This window comes from Periplaneta americana, chromosome 16, assembly GCF_040183065.1.
Source record: "Periplaneta americana isolate PAMFEO1 chromosome 16, P.americana_PAMFEO1_priV1, whole genome shotgun sequence".
Classification (NCBI taxonomy): domain Eukaryota; kingdom Metazoa; phylum Arthropoda; class Insecta; order Blattodea; family Blattidae; genus Periplaneta; species Periplaneta americana.
This window is the reverse complement of record NC_091132.1, coordinates 38,239,107-38,265,706: the sequence shown is the minus strand read 5'-3', so window position 1 is coordinate 38,265,706 and position 26,600 is coordinate 38,239,107. Positions and strand designations below refer to the sequence as shown.

The following is a 26,600-nucleotide window of genomic DNA, read 5'->3' as shown; positions in this document are numbered from 1 at the left end:
TTTCCCCATAAGTGGTACAAAATTGGGGATGGCTGGAAAAGTTCAATGGATAGGGTGTCTCAGGAGTCATGTAAAATACTTCAGGATAATGTAGTTGGGATAACCTATACATCGAATTAACCTGGCGTACCTATGTTCAAAATTGTAACGTTTGTGAAGTTTTGATGGGCGAACTTTTAAATGGAGAGAGGCATTATAGACGTATTTCTACGTTTTATAACATTGTGAAAAGATGCCTTATTCAAAATGCTGTGTCTTGTGTTGTTCCAATAATTTTAGTTTGTAATTAAGTACAACCTCAATAAGGAAATAAAATAATTACACAAGACAAATTAGTAAGGTTGACCTTCTTATGGAATATGAATTGTAAATTCGTATCAAGTACAGGTAGTGGTTGTCTTTCCGACCTCAATGAAACACTTGGTGGCTTGACATTTTTAGATAACATCTGGTAAACACGAGAAAACAGATACCTAGTTGGAACTCTTCCATTGGGAAAACGTCATCTCTATTCCTTACCAGTAGCCAATGCATTGCCGCTAGAAAATTCATCAATTAAAATCATGTCTGCATTATGATTATAAGAATAAACGAATTAAATATCAAGTGAACGTGTATTCAGTTGTATGTGTTGCGCTAACATTGCGATGCTCAGAATCTGCCGTATGCAAAAGATCTGGCGTAACACACAAATTATAGTACACGGAACCGCAAGATGTTTCAGTACAGATAACTCAAGCTAGGAAGCTGCCTGGAGAGGAGAGGTAGTACAGCTGAAGAAGGGGGCCCACCTACGCTCCGATATCCGTTTACAGTCATATTATCTGAAAATTTGACTTCCTGGCAATGTATTCAAGTTGCATCCTCCCTAAAATATGTTGAGCAGTGTTGTAATACATAATAATTCGTTTAATGTTATTGGTGTTAATGATTTATTTTCTAATTGCAAAATTATATTCATTAGTATAACATATGATTGACTTCAATGTTCCATCTTTATTTTAGTTATATGTGCCCAAATTATACTGTAGATTATAGCGTTTGACTATGGAGAACTTTGCCCGATAATGTACTACTCATCATAATAGAAGAAATACTTCTATTACAAACGACAGCCACACGTAGACACGTTCTTACACAGAATACAGCCTTCTCAACTGTTATTAGAACTGAACTGTACCGTTCTAGTCGACAGTGCACAGCAGTAGGCGGACAGTGGTAGGGGAGATGTGCTCTATGCGCCTGCGCAAACGAGACAGCTTGCTATACCGTTTTCGCTGTAAGAAAAATCCTAATGTAAACATAAGTACGTTGCTGTCGTACCCGTGATTGGCTCCCCGTCGAAACACTCATATGACGCAGGAAATATAGTTCGTATTTGGAAACCATAATCTTGTATTATTTGAAAATAAAATATTGGATTCTAGTTGTTAAATACGATGAAACATGTAACTTCACTTATATGTAAAACGTTATGTAAAAGAAAAGCTACTTTTATATTTTGTTATGTACTATGAACGCGGATGAATACCGACAGTAATAGCGAGGTAGTCTGTTCTTGTATCAAGTTGGCGTCACTTGAGCTCGTAGTTGTTCACGTAAGCACTTGGTACTGTAGTAAGGCTTCTGCATTCTCAACTATCCATTGTGAAGACATAAGACTTAAAAATAATTTTATTATAGTAATTATAAAATAAATATTTCCTAAGCAAATGAAAGCATAGTAGTGAGGTTAGGCCTACTTGACGAGTAACGGGAAATATTTAACATGAAACAGAATGTACAACAGTGGGCGGGAACACGTACTGAGAATCTATGGCGCCAAACAGCGGCCAATGAAGCCTCACTTCAGTCACGTGCAATTGTTTATATTAGGATTTTTCTTACGGCGAAAAGATTATAGTTTGAGGCATCTGTACTTCTCCCCTTAATATCTCCCCAACCGTTAGACATCGGGCATAGGTATATGAGGTTATAGCGATATAGGTTAACCCAAACTATATTATCCTGAAGTATTTTTTATTCCTTCTGAGACTCTATAATTTCATTTAGAAACAAAGACTTTCAACATCATATTGCTTCTGACATATATACAGGCTTTGCAATAGGAAATTCAGCCTTCTTAGTAGCATTGTACAGCTTTCTGCATAGGTACTGTACTTAAAGAAACTCATTATACTATAAATGTGTTTATGAAAATATGTCTACGTTCCAGGGGGAATTTCATAATTCTGGTGTTTTAATTTGCATTGCATAAGCCTTAAAATGCTTGTTTTCCACTCGGATTTCCGAAAATAAATTCATACACAGTGGTAAAAGTAATGATTGTGGAGGGTCTGTTTTAGGAAACATATGGAAATGGGCATGTAAACGCAACGGGTTCTCCTGTAAAAGGAAAGCTTTTTTAATGTGCTGTGTCTCCAGCAGAGTGAGAAATTTTAAATTGGGATTACCGGTTCCACAGCCGCACGAGTCTTCCTGACGTGTTTAAGGGAAAACGGACGTAATTATATAAACAAGAGCTGCATCGCTTTTATTTGCCAAATTATCTGTCCACAGAGAGACAAGAGATGTGTCCAGATTAAGCTGATATAAAGCCGACATATGTGAACAAAAGATAGACAAATTAAAATCACAAAAAAGATAACATTCCAAACGATCTGACCGTAAAAAATTAAAATAATAGGTCCATTGTTTCGTATGTAGGAACATACTGAACTAAATGTAGGAAAAACACATACGAATGAACGGACGGATATAGTATGGTGGAAATTGGGAATTTTGGAGGTTAAAGAATAGAACAGAGGACATAGGAAAAGATATGAACTTTCTGAAATCAAAAAGAAGACGCGATACACATTCTACTATCTCGCCCGGAAAATAACAGAACAAGGAAAATATTTATTGAAGAACCAACACTAAAATTGAATGCAGTAATAGCGTATATAAAATTATGTAGAACATTCAATGAAAGAAAATAATTGAAGAAGCTTGGGTAATTTTTATGCATGATTATGATGAAATGGGAAGATAAAATTAAGTTATAAATATATGTAGATTAATAAGGACTAGTAAATGAGGGACATAACTAAGAAAAAACAGTAAATTTAATACTATAGAGTATATAGGAATAGTAGATAGTAATAAGCTTTTTGGAAAGCAGGAATGTAACAGGATCACAATTTAAGGATGAAGTACAAAATTTGTATATATACATGACGATAGTAGATAGAGAGACAGAAAAGAGGCAGGTAAACAGAAAGAAAAATATATACACAAAAATAGATTCATTGATAAATAGGTAGAAAGACGGATATACAGCTTGCTAAAAATCATTTTTTCTACATCTGGGACACTGAAAAAAAAAATATATATATATTATCTTCTTGAAAATGTCCAGAACAGTTTTTTTAGGCTTCTTGAAAGAAAAGTAATAATACTTTGAAATAATTTATTCACCTACATATAAATTATTAATTTGGCCTCATGTTAAAGAGGATTCCCGTACATTTTTCCCAATCTGTAATTTTCAATGACAATTTTTCCCAATGTCTTTTTCCCCAAAGATATTTTTCCCGAATTGCAATTTTCCAAGACTAAAGTTCCCAATTCTTAAATTGGCCACTTTTTCCAAAAGTCATTTGTATTTTCATTTCCAAAGAATTCAAGCAACATATCATTTTCCGAAATTGTTTACTTAGAAATGAAAGATGATCTGTTACAAACAGAAGTTGGGCCAATGGATTTTAGATAATCCAGAGTTCTGTTATCTTCTTTGTAGTGATTGTAATCAATCACCATATTTTCTTATTCTTTCGTTCCTACGAACTCACTTTTGCCTAGGCCATGCTTTAGCAGACAGACTGAATGTGCCATCTACAAACCATTCATTCGATTGTATTAGCAGCTCTAAATTTCTTTTAGTAGCGGAGCGGGAGAGCGGTGTTTACCGCTCGCCAAAACGGAGAGAAAGATACGTCAGAATGACATAGATTTGCTATAGGTAGAGGAGAGGGAAACGACCACTCAGTTAACTAGTGGAGTGCAGTGTGTAGGCCTATTCTCAGTAACAGTTTAACGTTGCTTAAATACTGCTACAGTACAATATGGAGGAATCTAAAAGACGGAACATAACGTTTAACATTTAACGATTCACAGCTCGAACTTATTGATCTTCAATGTGACCTAAGGGCTAAAGATCGTTTGAATAATACTACTAGCCTGGTTGAGTTTTACAAGACTAAACATTAGCAATAATATCCACGACTACACAGGCTGGCTGTGAAAATGATTGCTATGTTTGACTCAACATTATATTTGTGAGCAACTGTTTTCTATAACAACTTTAATAAAGGCAGACATCGAACATCTGTAACTGATGTTTCATTACGATCAGTAGGCTACTGTTCCTTTCAGCTGCCAACAGAATAAAACCTCGTTTTGATGTACTAATAAATAAAAATATAACAGAATGATATTTTACATTTAAGTAGGTATAGAATTTCTATTATTCCCGTAAAATAAATATTTCTTTATTAATTAATAATAGTCCAAGATAGTTTTGGAAACACTGAACAGGAATTCATTTCATAAACACTCTAACTAATACTGTATTTCCTTTTGTGTATATTTTGTACGAGATCACCCCTTCTTCCAGTCCACCCTTATACAGAGCGCAGCTAATATCTGCATTCCGCTCATGAGCTGTGAGCCGGCTCGGAGAGCGGAAACCTTGTGCAGGCCTGCTCTAAATCTTCTAAATTAAATGGTTCTGTAGGAAGTTGTCTTCTCCTAACAAGGCATAAAGATTTCTTGAGATTTCCTCGAACTGAGAGCTGGCTCAAAATTCCTGATTTAACTCTGGAAGTTCTGTACGAAGGATTTGTACAGGACGAATTTCTGGGTGTTCAGTTCAATTATTTTCATCCGTTGACACCAATTCTGCATTAACCTTTTCTTGGTTTGTAGCATTAGAATGAATACTTTCTTTCAGTATGGTAATTTGTTCTCCAACCCCTTGTGTAAATGCAGTAGCTCTGCATTCCTGACTTCGGGAGCAATATCAGTAATCTTTGTCATTTTTTGTCTCTCTTCTGTAGTATACTGTATGTGTCCATTAAGTAGTAATTTCTTTCCTCCTGCAGGTGAAATTATAATCTGTGCCATAACTACTGTATTATACTGGAATTTCGTATTACCATGGATACTATTGTGACAGCGACGTGAGAATCGAACTCACGACCAGCGTCCCGCATGAAAGCAGATCGCACAGGCTCCACGGAACATTGAGTGACGTCGCGCGGTGGAGAGAAGAGAGAGGGTGTATTACGTCACGCGACGAGTTTGCGCGCGCATCTGGTGCTGGTAGAGAGGAGAGGGCCCTGGATTTCTCTGGAATGCCATCTCTAGAGACGGGTGGAACCTTCGAGGTTACGTCGCTGTGGTTATAAATTACGGTCGCGAAGAAACGACGGCAGTTTTCAGAGTTTTCAGTTATTCAGTCAGTGAGAAAGCCAGAGCAAGCAAGCCAGTCAAGCCAACCGGAGTTCGACTCGAGTGTGCGTCCGCATCTGCGTCAGCATCCGAAGGCCTGAGTTCGAGTGCAGTGGACCGCAGTTGGAGGGACCTGAGTTGGAGTGCAGTGGACCGCAGTTGGAGGGACCCGAGTTCGAGTACAGTGAACTGTCTCTGAAGGTTTGTGGTTCGAGATACCGTGAACTCGAGTGACTGAGATAGAAGAACTGTGAACTGAGAACTGGTAGTTCTGATTTGTAAATGGTGCTTTGTAAATATTAGTTAAGATTAACAGTTCATTGTTGTGCGTAATAGTCCAAGTCAATTGTCATTGTCGTCGGTGGAGTGCTATAACGAATACTGTGTGAGTGAAGATCCAATTGTTGACGAGAGCGTTTAAGGTGAATTGTGGAAAGGAATTATTGTTGTGACGAATAAATTACATTGTTGTTACTAATAAAGCTCACACTATATACAATGGAACCCCGATTTTCCGTCACTCTATTAACCGATTGGTGGATTATCCGAATGTCTTTCTCTCTCGCTCTTTTTTTTTTTTTTGCTACAGAAAAAATACGAAGTACTGTACATTATATTAATATGAATTTGTTCTACAGAGTGTTTTTTTTTTTTTACAATCGTTTACTCTTATAAAGTATGGTCTACTCTTTGAGGGGCCTGAATTCTATGTAAAATGCCTTCCATAGGTGTCAAAGAAAAGGAGTTGTGCTACGAAAAATAGTCCAAGTAATTGAGTGGTTTGAGAAAAGAGAAATTGTGGTTCAACTCGCATCATAATACGAAATAGGAATTACACTTGTGCACGATTTAATTAAAAACAAATATAAAGTGTAATAAGTATGTAAATCTACAACATGAGACCTATACTATTCCTATTTTTCTACAGACAGTTGCCATAAGGAGTTTCCTTGGCTCTTAAGAATCCGTCATTGTAAACCAGACTTCTGATCCATTACCTGGCATGTTAATTTATGAAATGGTACGGATTATTCGATTTTTTCAATTAACCGTTCACTCCACATCCTTCATTACCACGGATAATAGAGGTTCTACTGTACAGAGGTGTGAAAATTATTAGAATAATCTTAATTTTAAAAGTTTTTTAATAATTCCTTCACAAATATTAATTGAATTGATGAATATTGGTATATATTACTATACTGATGTAGGATATATTTACTACTAACAATGCCGGAAAGCATTGTTGCACATTGATATTTTTCTTATTTTACAATTGTTATGGGAATTCAGAAATTATTATATTATGTTGGCGGAATTGGAAACATAAAAATTATATGCACAAAACAGATGTATACGTTCATTTCAACCTTCACAACAATGTAAACGCAAAGAACAATTTATTTAAAGCATTTCTTAATTAATTTTTTATGTTTCCAATTCCGCCAACATAATATAATAATTTCTGAATTCCCATAACAATTGTAAAATAAGAAAAATACCAATGTACAACAATGCTTTCCGGCATTGTTAGTAGTAAATATATCCTACATCAGTAGAGTAATATTATATACCAATATTCATCAATTCAATGAATATTTGTGAAGGAACTATTAAGAAATCTTTAAAATTAAGATTATTCTAATAACTTTCACACCTCTGTACTTGGAAAAAATGAATTGGGGGAAATAAATGGCCATTGGGCTAATTTAACAGCGGGAATATTAGATTGGGAAAATTGTTCTTGGTACAAGTGTTTTGGAAGAAATGGTCATTGGGAAAATGCATAACTGGGACTATTAGATTTGGAAAAATGGTTTGGGGAAAACTTGTCGGGAACGGTTAGAGAGAGAGAGAGAGAGAGAGAGAGAGAGAGAGAGAGAGAAAGAGAGAGAAAGTGATGAATTGCATTCATGAATGATGCTAAGTCATTAACTCCTCGGTTTGCATTTGTGTCTCTCAGCGCGATTACTGTTTAGTTAGCAGGAGCCTAGCATAATTTCCTTCTAGTTTATAAATATGTAAAGCCGGTGCACAGTTGGACAATGACCAGCGGACACACATATGCACACCTGTTATTCCATCTCCAGTTATACAGTTTCAATCCCTGTAATTCCGACCAATTATCGATTTGGATCAAGGGGAACAATACACAGCAGATTGTCTGCAGGCCTTACTGTTCACACGAATATCCAGACCGCGGCGCGCGCACAGCTCCTGTTCACACAAGATTTCAGGATTAACAGACGGCACAATGCACGATTAGGGCCTATACTACTACTTGCATGCATCAAACTCATTGTCTGTGTGGTGCTGAGAATTAAGACTATTTCACCTCTTAACTCTACATAATAACAAATAACTATTTTCGATGTTTCTGCTTTAACACATGCCTACATTGCTAAAAACACGGTCACAATTTGTCTGATTTCAGATGAAGATAAAAAAATATGAACTGTATCGTCAGGGAAATGAAATTGGGTAGACTATTTCGTTTATATGACGTCATTCCATTTTCGGCCATTGAAGTGTAATGAAATTTTGAATTCCAAACAATCACAGTCATACATGTACATACCCCCAAACTAAATTCAGCTTGTTTTGCTATTAGATCTATGCAAAAGATAGTAAATATCAATACCTTAAAAACAATATACTTTGCATACTTCCACTCGGTAATGAGTTTTGGAATAATATTCTGGGGAAATTCCACAGATAGTAACAATATATTTCTATTACAAAAAAGAGTAATTAGAATAATAGTAGGTGCCAAATCTAGGGAATCGTGTAGGGCTATTTTCAAAAAACTACAAATAATGCCCATGGCTTGTCAGTATATCTTTTCATTAATAATCTTCCTCGTATGTAATCATGAAAACTTTGTAACTAATTCAACAGTTCATAGCATAAATACACGTCAAAAAATGACTTTCATACTCCGTCGGCAAGTCTATCGTACTATCAAAAAGGAGTGCTTTATATGGCAGTAAAAATGTTTAATAGCCTCCCTATCGATATAAAAAATGAAACTCAAAACATAAAATTATTTAGGGCCAAATTAAAGAAGTACCTAATTTCTCACGCCTTCTATTCTGTAGGTGAATTCATGACATTCAATAACACTTCATAAAATTGATACTAAAACTTTGTGTTGTACTAGTAGACTATATTGTAAATCTCGTCTATATATATTTCATCTAGACTGTGACTATAAATTAAGATTTTAAAATAGTATTAAGTTTTTTTATTTGTTCCATATTCTAGTTGTAAGCATATATGAATACCATGGAATGTTAATAAATACAATACAATATAATACAATAGAATAATTTCTGCAGCTTGATTTATCACTATCAATTTATCGCATGGTTGTTCTCTTATTTAGTTAGTGTCGGTAACTGTTTCCACGTAAATCGATGAGGATGAATCCATTGTATCGAAAGAAAATGACACTCCTTCATAACAATTGTTCATTTAATTAATGTATTAATCAGATTATTTGTAATTAAACTATAAAACGTTTAAATTAAATTATGATTTCGGCAGGTAATGAAAACATATTTCTGTTATAATAACAAGAGAAAAACGCAGTACATATAATTAATTTTTTATTTCGCTTTTCTCAATTGGCATTACTGGATAACATTCAATTTCTTTATTGTAGTAATCGTTATTCATCTATTTCGACTTCACAATGTCTGAATAGGTTAAGTATTCATAAATATACAATTATTAACATTTTGTGAGCGAATTTTAGGGATATATTATTTACATTTTTATTTTATTCAAGAAATAGTCGTAATAAATGTCACTCGAGGTCTGAGATTTCCCAAATAAATCCACGAGCGAAGCAACGTGAATTTATCGGCAAATCTCATACCTCTTATGACATTACTATAGATAATTTAAAAGTTGGAGTCAGATTGCTATGCCCAAATTCGACTTGGATGATGATGATAATGATGATGACAAGGCTTGTAATGTTGGAGACCGATAGGGTGCGTTACGGTGGTTTCAAGTTTACTATCCGTTCACCAGTCAGTACTCTAGCATGCGTAAAAAGTGTACCTGCTGAATACTCCGTTCGTCAGTCACTACTGTAGCATGCATAAACAGTGTACCTACTGAATAATAATGCCGAAGGTTAAAGGTTCTCAGGCGCATATTTTTACAGTGGAATTTGGTGAGTGTTTTGAAGTGAATGACGGGAACATTACATGTAAATAGTGTAATATAAACATACGAGGTGACACTCGATTTTATATACAAAGACATTGTAGCACAAGAAAAGAAAGGAGGAAATTCAAACCAACGAATTATTTTATGATAATTCTTGTGCACATAACGGAACATAAGTAAAACTATATCTTTGTAATGCTATGTAGTTTATATTTACTTTTAGAGCTGTCGAGATTTATTTAAGTTCAACTTGTTATTCCCGTAATCGATCGCAAAACCAAATCAATGTCCTCGTACTAGCTGTCCCCGGCCTATGTACCATGCTACAGTCAACATGTGTAATCGGTCTCCAATATTACAAATTCTAGTTATGACGATCATGATGAAGATATGAGGAGCAACTAATCACAATGTAAATTGTCAGGTAAAAGGTAAAGGTATCCCCATAACATGCCATGAAGGCACTTGGGGGGGCGTGGAGGTAGAGCCCCATGCTTTCCATGACCTCGGCACTAGAATGAGGTGGTGTGGTCGGCACCACGCTCTGACCGCCTTTAACCCCCGGGAAAGACCCGGTACTCAATTTTATAGGAGGTTGAGTGAACCTCGGGGCCGTTCTGAAAGTTAGGCAACGAGAAAAAATCCTGTCACCACCTGGGATCGAACCCCGGACCTTTCAGTCCGTAGCCAGCTGCTCTACAGACAAAACAAAATTTTCAGGAGAGACAAAAACGAGTATTTTTCAAACTATTTGTAGTAGAAAAATGAATAAAATCTTGTTTAAATCTATGAATGAAAGTAAAACAACTACATACGTCAATGAAAACAATTTCCAAAATTATAGAAGTTATAACAATATTTAACTTGGATAGTAATCTAAATGAATAGTAATCTATATAGCTATATTGATAAATTGTTTGTGTTTGTAATTTGAAGTAGTTTGCATGACATGTATTATCAATTTCTGTATATCAGAACTGATTGAATTGTTTATGTCTTAAATTTAATTAACTTGTTTTGTATTATACATATAGCTCAACTGATGAATAATCGTTTGCGTTTGTAAATTTAATAATCTGATTGGCTATGTATTGTATATTTTTAATAGAGCCATCGATGTAGCTCAGTCGGCAGACTCGCTGGGCTGTTGATCCGGAGCTGCGTTCGGGCTTGGGTTGGATCCGCCTTTGGTCTCATTGAATGTTTCTTCCGAGGTTTTTCCTCAGCCGTGGGAGTGAAGCCGGATGGTCTATGGCGAGTCTTCGGCATCACTTCATTTCATCCCTTTGATTTCATTACCTGGTTGGGTTTTTCCGAGGTTTTCCCCAAACAAAAGGCAAATGCCGGGTAATCTTTTGGCGAAACCTCGGACCTCACCTCATCATTGTAGAAAATCACTAAATTGTAAAACTGTAAAAATTGTAAAATATCGTAAAAATATGTAAAATTGTAATTTTAATATGGTACAATTTTGACTTGTTCCACATCTTAAAGCTTCATTGCTCATGTAAGATCTATGGAATATAATGAATGAATGAATGAATGGACCATATTTATGTTTTGATGCGGTTTGATTTGGTGGACATTTTACGAATTCATGCAATTGGGCAATCTTATCTTAACAAAGAAACGTGAATTTTTGTTCATTTTATGTTGTGTTGGCGACTAATATTGTTGTGTTGTCTGTCTGGATACTTAGTTTCTGGTATGAATTTGCAAGAGAAAATAAAGAAAAAGAGATCTCAACTTACTAGAATGCTGCTAGAATTGCTGCTTATTTGATTCAATTTATATTTATTTTGTCATACTAACAATAAAATGGACTTATCTCTACCAGGATATATATATATATATATATATATATATATATATATATATATATATATATACTAGGCCTATACTATAAAACAGAAGGTTCCGTGAAAATAAACCATTAAAAAAACAGCACTGTATTATTACTCTTCTACAAACTTCATATTTAAAACATGACGAAAGTTTCAAATCTTCTTTCACTTTTGAATGATTCTATATATAAAAAAATAACAACTCGATAATACATTTTATGTGACACAATGTTGTCAAATAACTTTCAATTACTGTATATTTGGCGAAGAAGAGTTTATTTGGAATATGTAAACATCAGACAAAAATCTGAACTAATACTATCCTACATATAATTTGTCAATGAAATTCGTCTTTTTTTTTAACTGCAATCATTAAGAGAATAACTTTTTTTTATAAACCACCATGCGATATTCCCCGGAAATGGAAGTGGATATCGGAATACCTATTAGGCTGAACAAGTCTAATTTGATTTTTTCACCAGTCATTAAAACAAACCACGATTGGAAATATTGTTTGTGATATATTTTGTACCTTTATCGGATAATTATTATGAACTAGATACGAAATTATACCCAATCATAGGAAGTAGATTGTTGTTAGGGACTGAAAAGTATCAGTCTTTATTTTTGTAATAGAAATGCGGTTTCCGAATGTCTTGGTTGCTTGGTTTTGTGTCAAATGCCATAGCATCCACAGTAGATATCTCCTGGAATTCATTTGTCTTGATTTTGAATTTGGTTCTTAACTACCAAAGAAAAGAGATAATTTACTATTAAATTTTGCTTTCGATATTTTATTTTTAACTAGCCGTATCCGTGCGCTGCACTTGTTACCAGAAATATTCAAGTTACATTCGTGTAGATTTTTCGTTGCAGCCTCGTGGTGACTGATGGAATTTGGTGTATGTTTAATAACTTCCGGAAAATTCGATTTAACTCAAAAGTGAAAGGAAGATTTGTTCATTGTAGCATTTTAAAATTGTAATTTTATAAAATTAAAAAAGTAATATTTTTATTTTCACACCGATAACTGTACCTACCCTAATATAAAATTTGATCATATCTGCTGCTCTCTTGCTTCCCTGACTGACATCTATGAATAATCATACCATAGAACAGAATATTCATCTACTGTTAGTAGGAGAATTAGAATTAGTTAATGATAATATGTTCGCTTGAATACAGTGTTCATAGCGGGAAACTTTCTCATGCACCTAGAGGGTGCAAACTAAACTGCAACTTCAAACAACTGAATTAAACTGCATTTATATCTGCAGAGAGAATGAGGTTCTGCATATCGTAGTCCTCAGAATAATTTAGCATTATGCATAGAAATTGAAGTTACGTTTTTACGTAATTATGTACAATGTAAAATCTGCTCTTGTATTGTAACTTTGTTTAAAGTTGTTCTTCCAATTAAAAGCATTCTGAGCAACTAAAACGTAATTTATCATACACTTTATGATACATTTCTAATAAAAAAGAATAGTGACCAAATTTCAGTCGAATGGTTATATTTCCTTTATTATTCTTATTTCTACTTTGCTACCTTATCCTACATGTCACTAATTAAAATACAAATAAAATAATAAGATACAATAAAAATTTCTTTGTGACGATTATATCTGAAAGCTTAACATACATACTACTTATTTCGTAAAAAGGGAAAGCATTATTTACGGATATGAATATGAAACATATACATTCTCTTTCGATAAAATCTGCCTCATCAAAACCGATAACTGCCAGAAATAACGTGAGAAATTATTATTTTTAATTGATATTAGAAGAAAGAAAAATGAAATAATTTCAATTCGCTATAATATTACTGTATTTTTTTTATTGATTCTGTGTCTAGTAAACAATATTGAGGGGTCCACTGCAAGAGGGAACTATGCCACAAAATTATGTTCAGTGAAATTGAAGGGTTCAGAGCCATAATGGGCCAAGCGCCATTTATTAAAAACGGAGAAGGCAAGGGTTAAAGTTAAGTGAATACCATACTTTAATGAAGATTGACATATCATCTAGTTTGGACGGGAGGGGCCGGCAAAGTTTAAAAATGGGTCATTTTGCCCTTCCCAAACAGAAGGAGAGCGAAGCGGCTAAGAGGCCCGCCCTTTTAACTGTAGCATCCCTGCATGTTCACTGATAATCACCACGAAAATCCAGCAAATACGTCGCACTTTTTTCTAGATTTATTTTTTCGGTACCTAAAATATTTCGGTCTCATAATTCCGGAAATAATGGCCATACCGAGGAACAGGATGTGGTCCTGTATTCCCCCTTGACTTACTTCTTACACGATAGCATCAAAAAGGGAATCGCGAACCCAAGCTGATTTTCGAGAAAATAAATGGGAAGACCACTATTCCGCCGACATTCTTGCCGCCATAACTCCACAGTACGTGAAGTGAGAACAAAGCCGATGAGTGCGTTGAATACAGCTCCTCGAACTCTATCTTTGGTGCAAAGGACAACTCTCTAGCCCCGTGCGTTTGGACGGCAGAGGCCGGCAAATTTTCAAAAATGGATCATTTTTCCCTTTCCAAAACAGAATTTTCTCTACACGAGGAGAACGAACCGGCTCAGAGGCTCGCCCTTTTAACTGTAGCATCCCTGCATCTTCAGTAATAATCGCCACGAAAATAAAGCAAATCCGTCGCACTTTTTTCTAGACTTATTTTTTCGGTATCTAAAATATTTCGGTCTCTAATTCCGGAAATATTGGCCATACCGAGGAACGGGATGCGGTCCTGTATTCCCCCTTGACTTACTTCTTACACGATAGCATCAAAATGGGAATCGCGAACACAAGCTGATTTTTGTGAAAATAAATGTGCCACTATTCCGCCGACATCCTTGCCGCCATAACTCCGCAGTACGTGAAGTGAGAATAAAGCCGATGAGTGCGTTGAATACAGCTCCTCGAACTCTATCTTTGGTGCAAAGTACAACTCTCTAGCCCCGTGCGTTTGGATGGCAGAGGCCGGCAAATTAAAAAAAATGGTTCATTTTGCCCTTTCCAAACCAGAATTTCCTCTACAAAAGGAGAACTAACCGGCTCAGATGGCCGCCCTTTTAACTGTAACATCCTGCATGTTCACTAACAATCATCACGAAAATCCAGCAAATCCGTCGCACTTTTTTCTAGACTTATTTTTTCGGTACCTAATATATTTCGGTCTCTAATTCCGGAAATAATGGCCAACCGGGGAACAGGATGCGGTCCTATATTCCCCCTTGACTTACTTCTTACACGATAGCATCAAAATGGAAATCGGGAACACAAACTGATTTTCGAGACATTCTTGCCGCCATAACTCCGCAGTACGTGAAGTGAGAACAAAGCCGATGAGTGCGTTGAATACAGCTCCTCGAACTCTCTCTTTGGTGCAAAGGCCAACTCTCTAGCCCCGTGCGTTTGCACGGGAGAGGACGGCAAAATTTCAAAAGTGGGTCACTTTGCCATTTCCAAAACAGAATTTTCTCTACACAAGGAGAATGAAGCGGCTCAGAGGATCGTCCTTCAACTGTAGCATCCCTGCATGGTCACTAATAATCACCACGAAAATCCAGACTTATTTTTCTAGACTTATTTTTTCGGTACCTAAAATATTTCGCTCTTTAATTCCGGAAATATTGGCCATACCGAGGATCGGAATGCGGTCCTGTACTCCCCCTTCACTTACTTCTTACACGATAGCATCAAAATTGGAATAGCGAACACAAGCTGATTTTCGAGAAAAAAAAATGTGAAGGGTTTAGGCCTATATGTTCTATTTTCTTTATGCATATGTGAATTCATACATGCACGTATGTGCATAGTATTGTATGTGGTATGGCCGTTAAAGCAAATGCCATCTCCGTCAGTCCCAAGGCAAAACCAAACAAATGTTACCCTAGTCAAAAGAATCTAGACTTTTCCATATTATACCTTTTGTTACTCTACACAGTTGAAAAGAAAATGCCGGTGAAATAGGAAAATATAAAAAAAAAAAACTCACAGAGAGAGGAGGAAGGAGGAAGAAAAAGAGAGAAATAAATATCAGATCGAGTAAGCAAAGAGGACTCAACATGTAGCCCTAAGCAAACAAGAATGCGCTAGAAAATATGTCTTTGATCTCCTCTATGTCTACACACCGAAGGCTACACTGTATTCCCTCGGTTGCACGTAAACCAAGATTCTTCCGTCTAACGGGACAAAGTACATCTTTAAGTGGCGGTGATTTACGACGAAGAGATAAGAGGATTCTTTCTCATGGTTCCCTGTTGACTCGTCTTGTTTGGAAAGGTGTTGCTGCTCTTTTCACCTCGTGCTGCTTCCTAAGCTGAAGACGTATCGCTTTGGCACGATTCGGGGCGACATCATCAATTCATACTCTTTCCGATATAACAAAACAATGAAATAAGCAAGTTATGTTGAAAATTCCAATTGCACACAAGTATCGGATCCTCTTTATCAAAGGGGAAGATGAATTATATTCCAGCATGAAGCGTTTATACTGAGGGTCAATTTAATAATATGTAACGAAAGTTTCAACATCTGACGTCAGTTTCTAACCAATGGTAATCAATTACGCCATATTATTCTGGCATAGGTTGCTTACCAACGGCAATGAGTTTATTCTGGCGTCATTTGTTTAGCAATGAATCATTCAGATGGAACATAGTAAATCCAATGTAAATACTTGTACAGGTATATGGCATATATTCAATAAAGAAATGCAGTAAACTTATTTCACTTTCTATAACATTCATCCTTATAAATTAGAACCAAGTCCTTAGAAATCTAAATATCACAATAACACCTAAACGAGAACATAACGTTTCTCCCAATTACAGGTATTCTATCAGCGTATTCCGAATCTCACAATGACGTCACGCTGCAGCGAAATAGGAACAAAACTGCTGGAAGGATCGATGGCTGTCATGGCGACTGTATAAGTTGTCTGTGCTACTGCCATCTCGTTCAAAGAAAAGAGAGCATAAACAATTTATTTCTTGAACTGGTAGTAATAACTGGTCCGTTGACATGTTCGCTCATACGCCATTAACATATTGTTTTTACGTTGTGCTCATTACAAACAATACAGCAGAACTAAAGCAGAACACACCGCCATGACACAACAGTGCACGACGTCATTCGTCTGCTAATTCCCGCCCTATACAAGAACCAGTCAGATTCACTGATGGCGGCTGATGGAGACTGCCACCACCTCTGCAAGCTGATGGCACCGGTGCGACACCGGTGGAGCATCAGTGTCGCCATCGGTGAAATTCGGAACACCGTGATGCCATCAGATTGCTCAGCGCTGAGATTCGGAATACGCTCTATGAATCCACTTCACTTTTTTACTTTTTTTAAGTAGGCATTAAGTTGCTTAAGGGAAGAGATGGATAAAATATTGGTCATTTTTCGAGAAATACCCCAATTTAATTTACTGATTACTTATTTAATTATTTAAAAATTAAAGCAAAATTAATGCATTAGCCTCTCAATCCGGCCTCCTTCTAAGGTACTCGTACTTCCTCTCACTTCTACTTCAACAGTTCTCTGGGAAATTTGCACCGGTGTCATGTATTATACTGTATTAGTTATACTCTTATAGGCCTATACTTAGACACATATTCACGCGCCGGCCACGTGTGGAACGTACTAGTTTCGATTTAGAAGTGCATGTGGAGTTAGTACAACTTATAACATTAAATTCAATGACAATTTTAAGCACTCTCACTAATCCGGCACACTCGATAATCCAGCACCCTTCTGTGCAAGGAATGACCGGATTAGCAAGAGTCTACTGTAACTGAAAACTATTAAACTGATACGAATGAATCTTGGAGGCAGTAATACTAATAACATAAACTTGCTGTATATGAAGGATTGTCACATCTCTACCTTAGTCGACCTGGTTGGCGAGTTGGTATAGCGCTGGCCTTCTATGCCCAAGGTTGCGGGTTCGATCCTGAGCCAGGTCGATGGCATTTAAGTGTGCTTAAATGCGACAGGCTCATGTCAGTAGATTTACTGGCATGTAAAATAACTCCTGCGGGACAAAATTCCGGCACATCCGGCGACGCTGACATAACCTCTGCAGTTGCGAGCGTCGTTAAATAAATTATAACATTCTCTACCTTAAAGAAATGCAGAAAGTAGAAATTTTACGAGTTTTATGTCTTAATAAAATTAGAGAGAAGGTAGATTGTTTCATCGCAATGTTCCTTTATGTTATATAACCCTCATATTGGCAGGATAGAGATGTAGTATTCTACTGAGAATTGAACCTGTAACGTTTTTATTTGTGTTTCAACTCTTTGCTACGTACTACAAAACGATTTTAAGTATAGGCTACATTCAAATACTAAATAAATTCCATCTCTCATGCTCTACTTGTCTACTACATTCTTGTGTGGATAGGAAAATAATTCGGAAGCGTCCTAAATGTAATATCTCCTCTGTTAACTGACTTGTACACCCTTTGAAACGGAAAATAGTCGCTCTTCTGTAGCAAGAGCTATTTCGAAGTGGGACAATCTCTGAACGGCTATCAATTTCAGTGTCAAAGAGTGTGCGTGTTTAAATTGATAATCTTTCTTTTCTTCACAGAGTTATGTATGCAGTCCACAGTGAAAAACTGTTACTTTTTGTTTTGTATTATGGAACGTTGAATCCAAGATTATGCGATTTAAAAATAGTATTGGATACAATAGCATAACAGTTGAACATTGAGGCTGCTATGATATAGAAATCAATGTAGCAACGACATGATATGTGATGTTAAATAAAGGTAAGAGAATTATACGCAGGTTAAAAATGGATGAGGCAGTTTAATGTGACACCATACTGAATCTTGAGAACGGAATTCTGTGCTCATGCAAAATGTCATTCTCCCAAAGTAAACAGAACGGAGAGAGATTAGTTATGTATAGGGGAAAATACAAACAAATGTTGAATACTCATCCAAACAGAGTAATCATGTAGGAAAGTTTGCAAAGCCTGCAAGGTCTGGGGATGTAAAAATCTGATTTCAAAAAAATCATCCACTCTCTAAATACTTTCGTGATCAATATTCTGGGGGGGGGGGGGAGTATTGTTTGTAATTTGACTTTACTTTGTGTGTTTACGATATATCTAGTATTTTGTTTCGAAACCAGTTTGCAAACAACCTGCGGCGCCCGTTATTGTAATAAAATAAAATGCTTTATTTTAGTTTTACGTATAAAAGTCAACAAAAGCATATAAATCCTCTACAGCTATGGTTGCATTAACTGTGAAATTGAATAATTTACAAAACGCATTGGACCAACAAGTCAATACTAACAAATAAATGAAGATTCTTTTATCATCATTTATTTGTAAAATCGAAACCAAAATTTGTTTTTTTTTTGTATCTAATAAATTGTTAAATGTTTAAGTAAACAATTAATAATAATTGAACCAATTGTAATTGAAAATCTGATATCTTCTGCCTTATGTAATGGACTTATTTACAAGGGAAGGGTTTCGACTCGAACAGGAATTTCGTATCCATCTTTACATTTCTGTAAAGCTCCCATAAGCATTCGTTTGTGTAATGTGTGGTTTGTCTGTTAGAGCACTGTACAAGTTGTGTGGTGGGGAAGCACTGCACAAATTAAGGGGACGGGACACTTTACCCGTAAGCCTAGCCTAACCTAGAAGCTAGTGCGAGTGGTAAAATGTCTAAAGTCCATTTAAGAACATTTTTCTCCAACGTTCTGTCTGAAAATATTGCAGCTAATCAAAAATGTACACTGTGGTGTGAGTCATTGAATGCGCACAAGGACACAATCTTAATAAATGAATCATTCCGAGGCTAAGACATGGAATGTATGATCATTCCACCTAAAAAAAAAAAAAACTAAATATTTCCAGCCTCTGGATATCTATTTCCTTAGACAATACAAAATATATGCTCAGAGGATAACAGATTACATAAGGGCTCTTGCTGAGAATCCAGAACTTAACTTGGGAAATCGAGTGTTTATAATGAAAATGCACTCTGTTATTCATAACCAGTTGTCTGCTCCAGTATACCACCCTATGCTTCAGTATTCCTGGCAGTCAGCTGGTTACATGAATCCTGAACAAGTCTCAGACTTCAAAAATATAATTCAGGTAGCATTTGATTTTTCGCCAATGGAGTGTGGTTCAGAAGATTGTTCAGGTGTTGCTTCTGCGTGTTGTGCTTATTGCTCTGCTCCATGCTGTTTCATGCATCTTATAGAGAATCCTCATGTACATTTTTAAAGAAGTGGCCGACCTGGTTGGCGAGTTGGTACAGCGCTGGCCTTCTACGCCCAAGGTTGCGGGTTCGATCCCGGGCTAGGTCGATGGCATTTAAGTGTGCTTAAATGCGACAGGCTCATGTCAGTAGATTTACTGGCATGTAAAAGAACTCCTGCGGGACTAAATTCCGGCACATCCGGCGACGCTGATATAACCTCTGCAGTTGCGAGCGTCGTTAAATAAAACATAACATTTTTTTTAACATTTTAAAGAAGTGTATAGACCAATACCAACCAACGGAGAGTTACACAAATGAATGCTTTTACGGACTTCATCACCATTGTGAGGTAAGCCTCTGTACAAATTTTTAATCAAAAATTACTGTTCAAGTCGAAACCCTTCCCTTGTTATGTGTCATTTTATACAAAAGAAAATAAAGAAAGAAAAATAAAAAACTCGCTGTCATACGGTAAGTCCCTTAGTAATAATGTTCATTTGCTCTATTTCGTATGTGTTATATAAATCTGGCTTCCGACAGACATCCTCTTTATTAAATCACACGATCGTAGAGAGCCTCGTTTGTCGTAAGATTAATTCCAAAAATGAACTCTGAACACATGGTATAATGGGTTCGACTCCCACTCGATCCCTATTTGCGCCGTCTGTTGTAGTGTCGGTGACAAATGACCGAGTATCCGGGGAGTTATGCAGCCTGCTATTGTGCACCAGAAACCGTCCCGTCTGCAACCTTCCTCACAATGGAGCACATTAATTCGCTACTATAATTAGCACAGCTATCGATGTCGGCGATAAACATTAAGCTGTAAGGCTCTTCTTCTAGGATCACTCACTAAGTAATGCTGAAAGTCATTTTTCAATTCTGTCCGGCTATGTCTCTTTTTGTGGACTCGAAAAAGTATAAGTTTCTCTACAGCTGTATCATATTATTTACAATAATCTCACGACAGGTTATCATTCCACTTCACGCATCGTCTCTGTATTCCTCATCCTTCACTGTTGCTACCTCTCGTCACTGGAACTCTCTGCCGCCTGAAGCCAAGGGCTGCCGAACATTGAATTCTTTCAAATCCAAGTTAGAAAATTATCTTATGACGAGTTGCCAAACTAACTTACTATTATGACAAGTGTTGTATTGCATGTTTCCACGTATTCACATTTTTTTATGTTCTAATGATATTCAACTTATTTTATATTTTTGTTTTCATATTTTCCGATAATGTTATATCTCTAATGTGATAAGTTGAGCTATATATAATCTTAATTTTCCTTATTGTGTTTACTTAGAAATATTGTATTCACTGTATACTTTGTACTGCACTATTTTATTACTATTATTATTATTATTATTATTATTATTATCATTATTACTATTCTTTTTATTATTATTATTATTATTATTATCATTATTACTATTCTTTTTATTATTATTATTATTATTATTATTATCATTATTACTATTATTATTATTATTATTATTATTATTATTATTATTATGAATAATTGTCTTTTTTTTGTATGCCTCATTTATTTTGACCTGCTGTTCACATATTATTATGCTTTTTTCTTTCTTTCTGTATGTTATATATTATGTCTGATTTCTTCTTACTTGTTGTTTATATTTTATTATTATTATTATTATTATTATCTTATTCAGTTTTGTGTGTAAAATTGTAGTGTAATTTGTAAATTTGTAGTGTTTTTGTAACGCAGTCTTTACTCCTGGTTGAGTGTTAGAGAAGGCCGTATGGCCTTAACTCTACCAGGTTAAATAAATCATTATTATTATTATTATTATTATTATTATTATTATTATTATTATTATTATTATTATCATTTATCTAGAGAAACTCAAAACTCGAATTGCGATTTAATTGGCTATTGCACGATTAGAAGAAAATAGCTATATAAAGATTGGAAGAAATAAAGTACTCTAATACAATAAAATATTAATTGATTTACTAAAATACTAAACTGTCTTCAAAATGTGTTATTGTACTATCTCATCATTACAAATATTCCGCTAGATTGCAGCTATGTGTTATGATCAGTGTTCCCTTGTTACCAGTTTGCCAACAACTGACGGGTGTTCATTTCAAAGTGTGTCATGACGTCACTGTTGTGAGTCAGCGATTTGAAGCGAGTTCCAGATTTTTGTGAGAGAAGTTGCCTATTATTTAAGACGTTCAATCTGAACTTGAGAACGTGTACGGTATAACTTGAACGTCGTAGCAACAGATGGCGGTCTGTAAAGTCTGTATGTTACCATAACCTCTTTCGAACTGTGTTTATCGCGGGCAAATCGTACGCAGGGTATTTGTTATCATCGGTAACGGCAACATTCCACAACACAAATCAAATGCTCCGTGTCCATGTTGACCGTCGAAGTTAATGTCAACAAATATGTAAGTAATCGTCTTAACCCTCTCCCCATAAAGAAAAAACTCACCTCAGTACGTGTTTCCAAACAGTTCACATTCCTGCCACTACCGGCAATACCATACGTATCGGTAAGTACTCTTCAGAATGAACGCCGTACTTGCCAGGCAACTTCTCTGGCACATAGGTAATACGCCTTTGCGGAAGTGTAGGAAGATTGGATTCTTTAGGCTCATCGGCTAGCCACATGACGGCATACAGCGAGCCATGAGACACTTTGAACTGAACACGCAGTATACAATCTTCATTGAACTCTATGGACGATTACTAGTCAAGAAGGCTTTGTTGTTTCAGTTTCATTTTTATTAAAACAGCTGCATTATTATTAGATCTAATTTTAGCTTTACGCTTTTAGTAACAAAAGGGTTACTTTGAGCGCTATTCTCAGCGGCGATGTTGGCTCTCTTTTCCCGGTTGCAACAAGAGGCACAGCTCAGACACGGAACAGAGTCGGACGGCCCCGAACGCTACTAACCGCTCTGTAAAGTATGGAGTGAATATTCCTCCGTTTTCTTTGCCTCTAGCTACCATCAAACACAAATTGTAATACTTATTTAATTGCACTCTGTTTTGATCGTTATTTTGGCCTAAGTAGCCTATGGTTATTTTTTAAAAAATCAGAAACAAAATATTATCGTTCAACTTCAAGAATCGTAATTGTACTTTCTTCGTGATATTTTTGCATTAAGTACAGAGTGTAACAAAAGTTTTTGGTACAGTGACAATTTTAGTTTTTTTTTTCAAATATTTGATGGTAAATATCACATTTTCAGCCAAATTATTAATAAAGGATTGCATCACACCACAATCAAGTACCAGGTGGCCCGGGTTCGAATCCCAGTCGGGGCAAGTTACCTGGTTGAGGTTTTTTCCGGGGTTTTCCCTCAACCCAAGACGAGCAAATGCTGGGTAACTTTCGGTGCTGGACCCCGTACTCATTTCACCGGCATTATCATCTTCATTTCATTCAGACGCTAAATAACCTAGATGTTGATACAGCGTCGTAAAATAACCCAATAAAAAACAATCAAGTAGTACCATAAAATTTGGCCATGGTTTCTGAGAAAATGGAAACTGAACAAGAGAATAATTTTAACATACTGTTACAGAAACGTTTGTTACACTCTGTAGAATAAAATGAGAAATGGACAGTTATTCAATATCCCTCAAAAAATTAGCGAAGAGAAATTATCAAAAATAGAAATATTTTCACTGAATTTGTCCAATTCTATAGGAGCAATTGCCGTACACAGACAGTCGAGCAATGAGCCGGCATGCTTAAAATCATTTTCAGGTCGAAAATATCTAAATCGATTTTGTTATAGCATCAAAATATTTTCTCTGATGAGAAATTAAAACGGAAACATAGAAACCGAAGTAGACGAACTTAACACGGGAACACAGCCAGCAGTATTCAACTCTCTTTGTTTGCTTGGTTTCCAAACATTCTTTCACAAGACGCTATAAAAGTCATGCATGCTGTGAGTCAGTAAAATAATGATCTCAGAAATGAACATGATCTTTATGTACGCAGTACCCATGCATATTTCATTTACACTTTGTCTGCTATCCTATTTGACCTATGAATTCTTGTCTATTACATCCATCTCTTCTAACTCACGATAATTTATTGTACTGGAATAAACCTAGGAAATATTACTTATTTGCATAGAATACAAGATAAGGGACGCATTAATAAAACTTGTATACCGGAGACTGATGTGACAAGAACACATGCAAACATTTAAGATAGCATACAAACTTATCAAAGCTTTACATTCATAACGAGTTACTCTACATATATGTAAGTAGGCTATATTCCACAAATATTTCTCGCCTTTTCATACTTGAAAAAGTGAAGGAATTCCCACCCCCAAAAGAAATGTTGTATCGGTTCTAATATTGATCTGGGAACTCTCAGGATTTAAATCATTATTAAAGTAGAAAATTAAAAAAAATGGCCTGTACTACTAAAATATGATCACTGCTATTATACGAGTTTCAAATAAATTTGTGAAGGTCTTGTTGATTTTATAACCAGACGTATTAGTATGTTAATGTATACTGAAGGAAGGCTAAAGTATGATTATCTAATTATATTTCACTAGTAAATTAAACACAGAAGTTCTTTAAAAACATTAGTCTATACCAAATCTAGGTTTGTTCACATTAATTTGCACAAGGATTTAACAAACTTTGTATCCTCTAGTGAAAGTGCAAGTCTGAAGGAACACAACATAAAGTTCAGGTTTTATAATTTTGCATATACAGGTTGTTTCAAAAGTGATGTTCAAAAATTAATGATGAGAAGTAAAAATGAAGAGGAGCAAAAAGTTCCTGTAAACATGGGTTCGCAAATTAACCGTTTACGATAAAGCCTAATGCCATTTCGTGCTGATTGGGACCCCCTCAATACTAAGTATTAATTCCAACAAAAGCAGTGACAATTTTATTTAATTTATCAATCATAATTTTGGCTTCAACACCACAGGAATGTGATTAAAATCATGTTTACTGGAACATTTTTCTTCTCTTCATTTTTACTTCTCGTTCCTAAATTTTTTACCATTACTTTTGAAACATTCTGTATATGAATATGTGGCAATTTATGAAGCTAATGAAGTACTGGCATATTTATGTCACACATTTCAGCATCTGAGTGTTTGCACTTGTGTTTCCCTGCGTTATTATCATGCTAATCACATAAATAAGAAACTTTACTGCCTTCAAATTTTTTGTAATTTTTATTGATTCAAATTTTTCATAAGACTGAGGAACGGCTGAATTATTTGTAAAATAAAAACAATAATAGAAGAGACCAATAGTCATTAACTGGTTAATAAATTATTCTGACTATTACACTTTTACTACGTCACACTACTTTCGACCAATAAAACGGTACGAAAGGACGTCTTTCAATCAATCATGGCTGCTTCTCGCACAATTTTATTGCGTCCCTAGCATTTGTTTAATTTTATCGCGTCCCTAGCATTTGTTTATTTTTATCACTACCCTAGCATTTGTTTCTTTGTTTGCCAATATTTCAAACTGCACTGGTCTGGACGTCAAAAAACAGAAAATTACAAACCACTCCAGTCGATGCACAGCACTTTCAAATATGACTCGCATTGGCATTCAAGAACAAGAATTAATAAAGATCACCATTCGGAAATCCTGAATAGGCCTAAGTTGAGGGATACATCATGTACATCAACGAGTTCACTTCTTTTACGCACACGTCCAATATAACATCAACTGAACCACCAACCACTAAAACATTCAAATTTGAAAATTGTACTTTCAATAATTGTTTCTTTTAAAATTATTCATGTTTATTTTTTATTTCATCATCGTTAATTAAAACGTTTCTTGTTTATTTCATCATCCCTAATTAAAACTTTTCTAACATGTATTTATATTATTTAGGTTATGTTTGTTATAGTTTCTGCTATATGATATTATGGATAGTCACGTATCAGAGATTGTTTAATACTAAGATTTATCAAAAATCATCTGTCAAGTGACGTTGATTACTGGGATCCGGATGATTGAAGTGGAATGCAAATGTTTTAATAAAAATGAAAGTGAATCAACAAAGCCTTCTTGACTAGTAACAGTCCACAGAGTTCAATGATGATTCCATAGTTGGCACAACTGATACCGGTAACAAGAAAACATAATTATAAAACACTACTGCCATCTAGCGTAATGTTGAGATGATAGAATAATACATTTGAAGACAGTTGTACTATTTTCGTAAGCCAATTACTATTTTATTGTATTGGAGTACTTTGTTACTTCTAATCTTTATATACTTTCTTCTAATCGTGTAATAGTCAATTAAATCCAACTCGAGTTTTGATTTTCTCTAGATAAATCAAAACCTCTAGTGAGATTACTGTTGATAAGCTATGAACACCAATTCATGATATTTGCAACTTCATCTATTTGCATATTACATTTTATATAAGGAAATAAATTAATCATGAACGTATATTATAAGATTGCGATGAAAATAACTGTGGTGAAACTTTTTAAGTAGGTTATTTTACGACGCTGTATCAACATCTTAGGTTATTTAGCGTCTGAATGAGATGAAGGTGATAATCCCGGTGAAATGGGTCCGGAGTCCAGCATCGAAAGCTACTCAGCACTTGCTGAAATTGATTTGAGGGAAAACCCCGGAAAAACCCTCAACCAGATAACTTGCCCAGATCGGGATTCGAACTCGGGTCACCTTGTTTCGCTGCCAGACGCGCTAACCGTTACTCCGCAGGTGTGGACGTGGTGAAACTAATCTAGTCGCTTATGAGAAATCATTTAACCGTGAAATTAGCAGATTGTTACATAGCTTGACTTGAAAACACTGGTCTGCT

General features: G+C 35.5%; 1 protein-coding gene across 1 annotated transcript in view; it reads right to left on the bottom strand.

The window, feature by feature from the left end:
- The window catches only part of LOC138691892 (uncharacterized), a 1,248,967-nt gene that overhangs the window by 579,368 nt on the left and 642,999 nt on the right, over window positions 1-26,600 (bottom strand). The window lies entirely within an intron of this gene.